Source organism: Egretta garzetta, unplaced genomic scaffold (genome assembly GCF_000687185.1).
Source record: "Egretta garzetta isolate BGI_Z169 unplaced genomic scaffold, ASM68718v1 scaffold292, whole genome shotgun sequence".
Classification (NCBI taxonomy): Eukaryota; Metazoa; Chordata; class Aves; order Pelecaniformes; family Ardeidae; genus Egretta; species Egretta garzetta.
The window spans coordinates 1523167-1532170 of NW_009258789.1; the positions used below are offsets into that span (position 1 = coordinate 1523167).

At 42.1% G+C, this 9004-nt stretch overlaps 1 protein-coding gene across 6 annotated transcripts in view; it reads left to right on the top strand.

Annotated features, from left to right (window-relative positions):
* Nucleotides 1-6: 6 nt before the first annotated feature.
* Nucleotides 7-9004, top strand: part of DCUN1D3 (defective in cullin neddylation 1 domain containing 3) — a 25408-nt gene continuing 16410 nt past the window's right edge. For 2 of the 6 annotated variants that reach the window (XM_035889262.1, XM_035889259.1), the window contains exons 1-3: nt 7-169; nt 2920-3079; nt 7696-7883. The gene's annotated coding sequence lies outside the window, so the exon portion shown is untranslated. The remainder of the gene's footprint in view (nt 170-2919; nt 3080-7695; nt 7884-9004) is intronic. The other 4 variants (XM_035889261.1, XM_035889263.1, XM_035889260.1 and 1 more) reach the window with 4 other exon arrangements.

Consider the following 9004-nt stretch of genomic DNA (forward strand, 5'->3'; position numbering starts at 1 on the left):
GGGTTCTCTTCCTATTTTTTTGTTCGGGTGCGTGTCGGCTGCAGGATCCTAAACCGCTCCCTGCCAAGCTGCTCTGCGTGCCGCACCGCAGCCCGCCGGGGCGGAGGAGATCCAGCTGCTTTGTTCGAGTACTCTTCGTGCCCACCCGCTGCACGTGTAACGCTGGAAGGTGGATATTCGTAGTGTTTTCAGTGAAAAGACAGAGAGAGAGAATGTAGAGCGATTTACTTCCAAGCTCATTCTCGTCATCTGAGCGTTCCACCTTTGCGCAGCCACTTTTCTTCTTACTTTAGCTTTCACTCCCTCTCCTCAGTGTGTTTACCCTTCCTGTGAGAGCTGCTGCAATCTGCGTTAATCACTCTTACTTTGGGGGGCTATGGTGATACTAATAAGCCATTCATAACAACTTAAACTGTAACTTGCATAGTCAATGTTTTAAGCAAATACTGGTTGAAGGCGTGTGCCTTTCCTGTTAGTGCTGTGGCTGCTGGAAAGAATCATGGATTATCTTTTAAATAGTTAACGCTGCTGATATGCTGCTCTTCAGAATGTTATATTGATAACTGAACAGTCTGATGCCAAGTATCGGAATACAGCATTGATCCACAGCTGGTAACTTTTTTTTTTAAATGGCAATGTCTGCTGCATAATTTAAAGGGCTAATAGGTTAAGTGCTCTTGAAAAAAGGGGCATAGCTGTACAAACAAAAAGCACAGAACAGCCTTACCTTTCTGAAAATTACAGACAGGCCTCACAGGCGGTTGCAGTTGTGCAGCATGGTCTATCTCTTTTTGGGAGAACAGTTGATCAAAAGACATCTCTTCTAAACACGTTCTTATTGTCTGTTTGAGCCTCTTTGTTAAACAGTTAACGTGTAACTATGGTATTAGTGTTTTATTTGGGCTAGCAATGGGAAGAGAGAATGTCTGAGTACTGGTGTTTCTCGAATGCCTCTGAACACTGCTGTGTGTTTCCCTGGTAAAAGATAATCCTCAGAAAAGGAAACACAGTCCCTTGGTTAAGATTTCATGTGAAAGTAAAGACATCTGACTGCATGTTCTTGTCAATTCTGTAGTGTGTCTTTGAAATCTTCCCCACACAGGTGTGTGTCTGTGAAAACCTTCATAGCCCTTTACATGAAAGGCAGCACGCAGGCTAAAGCAAAGATTTCCTGCGTATCAGCAGAAAAAAGAGAGCTTGTGATCTGTGTTGAATTAGTTCAGGTTTGCAAAGTACTACTGGCTTTACAAGCTTACTGCAAATACCCGCTCTTGTAATGATTTCTAAAATTCTGATTATTTCCTAATAGCAAGTTATATGTAGGCATGAATGATTATAATCCTTAAAAAACTTCACAAAACTACTAATGGCGGAACTTACAGCTTTGATACTACTTGGCTGCTCAATGTGATGCTTTTGAAATTGCTTTCATCTTGAGACTGATAGCCTGCAATATGACCTGTAGTCACCTCCTGGATCTTTAAGGCTGGGTTAGGTGCCACTTCTGTGCACAGTTTCTTGCTTTATTTTGGATTTGAACATTATCGTGTTCATAGCAAATTCTAAACGATTTGCGTCAGTAGTTCTTACAATTTGTTGATCTTGGAAATTCATTCATAATTACATCTTGCTTCCATTTAGCGTGAATTGTATTAAAAAAGGTGATCAGATGAACTGGAGGGGTGGCTTTGAGAGAAAACTGAGAACAGCTCTTTTGGAAGACTGTCATTGACATTAGTTAAAGAAGTATATATTGAGCAAGAGGGGCTGCCAGACAGTTTGACAGACTTCTAAGACAAAGGGCCTTACTCTGACAAATTTGTGTGTGGATGAGGAAGAGGCTTGGTTCTGCTGCTTTCTTTGGTTCAGCATGTTGTGTCTATGTGTACTGGGGCAGGGGAACATAAAGTAGATGGAAAGGGGGTGAAAGAATGGGGATTGCCTTGACTTCTAAACTTGCATTTTTTCATGGCAGAAAAGGATGTAAAGGTGGCGTGGACATAGAGATGCACAGCAGCAAGTTGGCAGGAGCGTGAGTCTCCCAGTACTGCTCAGCACTTGCTTGTCTTTATTGGTGCTGGGGCAGTTTCAATAAATTTAATTTAGAGCCTTGGAGCAGAAAAAAATCTGTGGTGGTGGTGGGGTTTTGGCAGTTTGTAAGAATTTCTAAAGTGCAGAAACAATGTTACTGTTCGATTAGGCACATGGGTCTGTAGTGGTGAATGTTAACAGGAAAACTCTGAGTAAGAAGAGACTAAAAATAAAGGCATGGGATGTTAGAAAAACAGTCCTGTCTTTCATCCTCATTATTAAAAAATCCCGAAGGAGCTGAAGGTTGGTCGCCAGAATTCTTGGAGACTGAAAGAACAATCTGTAAGCACTTGAGAGACTTGATAGTCACAAGAAGATATGAGGGAACCCCCTTAACAGCCTTCATCAGAATTCCCTGACTGGGCTCCTTCTCTCTGGCTGCTTCTCCCTAGGGGTCTGCATCTTATCTCGCTGGCTTCCTTTCCTCTATTGGCCTCTGACTAATAGGCTTTGTGTTCTGGAAGTCTAATAATTTCTTTTGTCTCTTCACTCTTCCTCCTTTTAAAAATACTGGATTAAATGGCTGTAATGTTTTGCAGATTATCTGCACTGGTGACATGGATTAATTGTATACTTGACTCTAAGTTATTCAGCAGTAATGACATAGTAACTTGACTCGAAACAATGGTAATTTCATGGCAAATGTTCAAGGCAAATGTTGCCTTCTGGTAAAGAGCCACCTGCAATTTACCCCCTGTAAACATATGACACAAGTAAACTGTCTGTGCTAGTTTTCTTGGTGTCTTCTATACAGTAAGTTGCCTCATGTGTGTCTTTTTGAAAGTCAGCTATCTCTTCACCCCCCACCCCCCCTTCTTTTGACTCTAGTTTGAGTCAGGTAATTACAGATCTGGGTTGAAGCCTTCCCAGGAAGTGATCAGAAAAGCCAAGACTTGCAGATGTGCTCCCATCGTTCTCTTGCACCTTGACTTCACCTGTTCATGAGAAGGTTTTGTGGAACTGCTCAGCTTTTGGTAACTGGCTATCGGTGAGCAAATCTGAGAGCCCCAGGGGCAATGGTGGTTGGAAAACGGAAGGGGAGCTCTGCTTTCCCTTGCATGAATGCCAGTAATCTTTATGGTGACATAAGGAGGCTTGGTGATGTTTTTGCATTCTGATCTCGGTGTTAACCAGAACAGAGCAAAGGGGAAGAGAAGGTGGATCAAAGCTTCTTGCCTAAGAGATAACCTGTGAACTAACCCATTTAAACTCATTATGTCTCCGTTTTATCCATGTGTTTTGGGGGGCAGCTCTCCAGTCCAATGATCTGCATCTTGAAGGAAGCAGAAAATCTGGATTTTAGGTAAAGGTTATTTAATTGCAATGTTTTGCCACTAGAAGAGTGATGGTTAGGAGACTACTTAGCTGTGAGTATTAAAGAACTCTTTCACAGAAGTAGGAATGCTGTAGAGACACCAACAAAAGCATAGGTGGTCAGACAGGATTCCAGTAAAGAGAATGAACTGGTATAATCTTCTGAGTGTCTCAGAAAGAATAGTTATAAATGCTGTTCTGTCTGTGACATCTGTTTTGTGAAAGACAAAACTTACTTAGCAAAATGTGAGAATGCTGTTACTGACCTCCTGTCACAGTTTGTTATTCCCAGAAAGTCAGACTGCCAAAGACAGTATGACAGTCATAGTTATTTGTTGTCTCACTTTTCCTATTTAGTGAACATAAGTGGCTTTTTTTTTTTTTTAAACCAAAAGGATTATGTGCTCCTGGAAAATACCAGTCTTTTTTGCATCCATGTAGTAGCAGAAAGTGACAGTTTTAAGTTCTTACTCTGAAATTTTTTAGTGTAATACAACTTTTCCTTCTGCAACTTTGAAACATCTAATACAATCAGTCTTATCCTTTTGTTTTAAAATTGAAAAGGAGGAAGAAATACCATCCTAACGCCTATGATTATGGGAGGTGTGTGTAGCTTAGTAATAGACTCACAAACGCAAACTTCCTAGGACTTGGTTTTGATCATATGCTGACTGTTCAATATTTTCATTGCAAGTGAGTCTGTACAGAAAGCATTGAGTGCTCTGGATCAGCAAGTAAATGGGCGGTCTGGAAGTGCCAAAGGTCTGATGTATGCCAGCTTCAAGCACAGTTACCTGTGCTTGGAGTTAGCGATTATGTCTCATGAAGCACTGGATGGATACCTACACACCTTACGTCTCTTGTGAGACACAGGACATCAAGTGAAATCGAGGATATGCAAAAGCTTATTAACAAAATATGTGTGTTGGTTGAAGCTGCCACCAAATTTCTCAGAGGTGAGAGTCTTTGTTGTAACTCATGACCTAGGTTCAAGTACTCAAAGGGGCTGCTTTGAAGCTGTTGATACAGTTAGCATCTAAATACTGCAGCATCTGTGGTACGGTGTGAAGTGTTAGTGTCGTTCACTGCAATAGGGAACTTGGGACTCAAATCAGCAGAGAGAACTAGGGTCTCTGCAGGTGGCTTTGTGTATTTTCTGCTTTAGAAACTGCAGTCAGCTTAAAAATCCAAGCATATGCTCTTAAAGCACTTTCAGATGTCAGTCCTTTCACTTAGAACAATTCTTTGTACGTAACTTAAATACGACTCCAGTATTTACATGGTCAGCTGGTAATGAAGTTCCTACACAACTGCATGCAATGAGTGATTCTTTTGGCTGGCAGCCTGTAAACTGTGTTACACTTTCCGAGATGGCTAGCGGGCCTTCTGTAAACTCCTTATGAGCATCGGCTGCCAGAAGTGATCCTGTGAGGTGGTCTGGCTCTTGTCTTGAGACTTGTCCCTTTGCTGTGGCTGTATGGGTCACGGTTCTCACAGCTGCTTTGTGCTGGAGATGGGGCACTGTTAACCAGAGCTGCTGGAAGGGCTTCCTTTTTTTGTGTGATCGGTGTGTTTTCTTCATTGTTGAGAACGGTAAGAAATACAAAGTTACTCACTTATTACAGTTAGTTTGAAGCATATCTTATAGGAATCGCTTGATATCTACCTGAATTATATTCAGTTGAATGTAATGGATGGAGGTGGCTCGGCCGCTTCGAGGTGAAGTCTACTAGCTGAACTCAGTGCAAAAGAAAATCTGTGCACACTTAGCTCAGTTTAAAAGTAAATGTTTTTTTTCCATTGCAGAGCGGATTGTAGACTGAGGTGGTTTTCCTAAATTATTCTGGTTTGGCTAAAGGATAGTTGCAGTTTTCCGTAGATGAATTTATGGAATTGACTGAGACAGAGTAAGGTAAATATTTGTAGAAAAGCTACTTTCGGATGCTTACAGCGGGGTGCATCTGTGTCGGATATCTGAGGGTCATGGTTTCTGTTGGTCCTGTAATCTGTGGGTTTGCTGTAGAGATGTGAACCGGTTGTGTCTGAGCACACAGAGTAGCTCTTCCCTTGGCATGTGCTGCTTTAATTATTCATAATACATACTGAGGTGCTAAAGGTCTATCATGCTGCGCAAAAGCTACAGTGTACCCTGGAAAAATACTGAAGGATTATTCTTTTACAACCTTTTGCAGGTTAAAGGGAAAAAACCCCACAAACCCTCATTAGATGATGATTTGTCTTTTTGTAAGTGCTGCTGGACCTTGAGACTTGTATGGCCTTTGACAAGGATCTCGGGGCATGGGGGAAGATTGATAATTTTTAAATGGATGGAGATCAATTGCTCAGTGACTGAATCTTTGTTTTTTGAAGGTGGTAGACTCAAACTCATCCAGGGTTTGAGTTATGTGCAGTGAAATAAATGAGTTTGTTCATGTCTAAGTATGTATGAGGTAGGGATGGAATCTGGTTGGGGTTCTGGTTTCAGCTTTGCTGAAAACTGATGGCATGATCTTGAACAGCCATGTTGTTTGGCTGTCTTGATTTCCCCTCTGCCCGTTGTCTTGCTTGCAGCCTAAACAGACTTCTCAAAACAAGTACTGCTGCTGCTTGAATTAGTTCATTAATTTATTTACATTACAGAAGCACCTGAAGGCACCCTTCTAAGGTTATATGCTGTTTAGCTAACTGGACTAGGGTTTGCTCTGTGAAAATACAATAATCCTAACAAATCATTCTACCCACCTAATAAAGCAGGATGAAGCATGTAATAGGAAAGGATTTAAAACTTTTTAATGGGGCCAAGTGGAAAAACAATGAGAAGTAATTGGTAAATAAGGTATTGTGTGGTTAGAGTAAAAGGAAGGGAGGGATTCGAGAATGATGCATGTGTGTCTGCTGAAAAGGCTGCTTAAGGAATGTGTCTTCCATGAGGAAAAAGTAGTAAGGTGCCTTTACTCTCTCTTCCCCTGTAATTTTTCACATTATTATTCATTTTTTCTTAAGCTAACCTTGTATAATTAGCTGCACACAGTGAACTACAGATCTGAAACATCTGTTCTATTTTTTTCTTGAGGCTACTTGTTGGAGTTTGAACATGAAATGTGGTATCATGGCCTGTGTCTTAGTAGGGTGCTCTTCAAGAGCATAGAAAGCAGATTTCTGCTGCCCTGAGTCCTGAATGGAAGAGTATTTCTTGATGTCCCAGCCCTGGACTTGAAGTGACAGCACACCATGTCGAGGTGCAGTTTTTTGTTAGATTTTTGCCTGCTTCCTGGTGACTGTGGGGCTTCTAGGAAGAGGTTTGGTGATAGCTCTGGTTCTCGGCACTGAGAGCTGGCCAGCGTTATGGACTGTAGACATGATGAACAGTTTCTGAATCTAATGTTAACATGAATTTTTTTTTTTAAGATATTTTTGCACCCGTCCCTTTCTTCCCTTCCAAACTAGTTAAGCCTTTCCACTACGGTCTTTCTCAAAGAAGTCCACATCTCATTTGAGAAGGTATTTGGGCTTCCAACATACACGTTGTCTGGCTTGGTTTTCCCACTGACTGCCATTTAGCCTTCCACCAAGTGGCAGCCAAAGCTCTGCAGGGTCCCTTTTTGTGCGACTGTATAACTACTGCTCTGATACAGGTGTGTTCTGTAGGGACAAACTTTACCCAGTTTGATCAGATTTCTGAATCCGGTTTGTTTCCAAAGCTCAAAGCGAGGTTAATCAGTAGTAGTTTGTTATCCTCACTTGGAACAGATTGATGCAGTTCCCATCTGTATGCCCCCAAAATCATAACCTGGCTGTAGTTCACTGAAAGGTGTTTGAACTGCAGAAAGCCTGACAAACTAATAATTCATTTCAACTAATTGCAGCAGTACTTTCCTGCTTTTAGACTTCCTCTTAAGTAACTTTGCATAAATGTATTTCTGCAGCAGAGGTGCGGAGCAGATCTGTGTGACAGACTGGTGCTAGCACAGTGCTTGGTTAGGGATGTGGTGAGGTGTCGTTTGGTCTAATGAAAGCCCATAACATGCCCATTGCACTGGAGTCAGAGTGCTTTTGTGGAGAAAGTTTTGTTGCAGGATATGGCTTGAAATAAGCAGCTTCCATAACATGATGGCTTTGCTGACCGAAGCTTTGCTTATGCTTTAGCACTTAGCACCAAGTGCTTTGGTGGTGCAGTATAAAACTCTTAACTGCGCGCAGTAAAACCTTCCATGCACAGAGTTGATCCTCTCAATTTCTGCCTGCTGAAGAGGGAAACAATATCACTAATTCTTCACCGATTCCTCACAGAAAAGCAAAGAAAGTTGCCTTTTGTGAGAACGCTATCAGCTCTTACCCCTGGAAAAGCATCTGAGGACAAGAGTCGAGGGCGATAGCAGCTTTGGTGCTGCAGTGTTCTGCAGCGTGATCCTCCGTGCACCAGTGCTCAGGAGAGCCACAGTCACGGGGGAGTCAGACACAGGTGCAAAAAGAGGCAGGTGAGCAAAACAAAGGTCTCCATAATCCTGAGGGTGCACACCATTTGCTTATTTACTTTCCCAGTGGACTGCTGAGTGGGATTGCTAACAAACGATGCAGGCTGTTTTCTGAGTTGCTGTACCGTGATGCTTCTCCCACACCGGCGAGGGGGGATGCTTGGTGATGGTAGTGTACAGCTATACCTTGCAACCCTGACTGAATTAAAGGACTGAATTAAAACCTGTGCCATGGAAGTGTTGGTGCTTCTTTCCCCCCCCGCCGCAGTTACCTTGTGTGATTTAGGATGAAGTCAGCCACAGCGCATTGCTGTGCCATGATAGCCTTTAAATACAGACTTGAAGAGCTTGTTTTTTTCTTTAACTGCTAACTCATACTGATTTTTTATTCCACATGCCATAATTGTGTTGTCACAGAAGTTTACTCTTGCCTACTACATTAAAAATTAAAAAAAGGTGAAATTGGCAACTTGATAAAATAAAACTAGTAAGAATTGGGGAAGAAAAGTAGCTGGCTGTTCTAACAAATGTTAACATTTCTGGCTCCAGACAATGTGTGTGTACAGGTCAGCCAACATGGAAACTACTTCAAACAACCTGAAAAAGTTTGGCTTTTGCTGGGTTGGGCCAAACTCCATCAGATTCAAGCTTCTTTTGAACTTGAAATAAGTGTTTGCTTCCAGTATGTGCTGTAGTCAACTGGAAACGTAGATTTGGTGGATCACAGATTTCTTCCAAAGAAATACAAATCTGTTTGAAAAGTAGTTTGTTGCATAAAGTTGCCGTGACAATGGTTTTTAAAATGTGAAGTGTAAGATGTTGCCTCTCCTCTGTTTAAGCAGGCTCCTGGGGGAATGAGGCTGCACGGCGTCCTGTGTCCCTCTCGTCTCTTCTTTCCCTCCCCTGATGATTTATAAAAGGCATTACTTAGTTGCAGGGGGCCAAAAGAAATTCACATAGACGTGCCAGATGTTACATTTTCTTAAATGCTTGAAATTCATGGCATGCTATGGTCAAATAGAAAGAAATCCAAGCTGGTACTTCCACTGCGAGAGAGGCAGGAACTCCTCCGCTCCCGTACACGTTTAAGCTGGCTGTGCGCCCGCACAGGGTGGCCCTTTCAG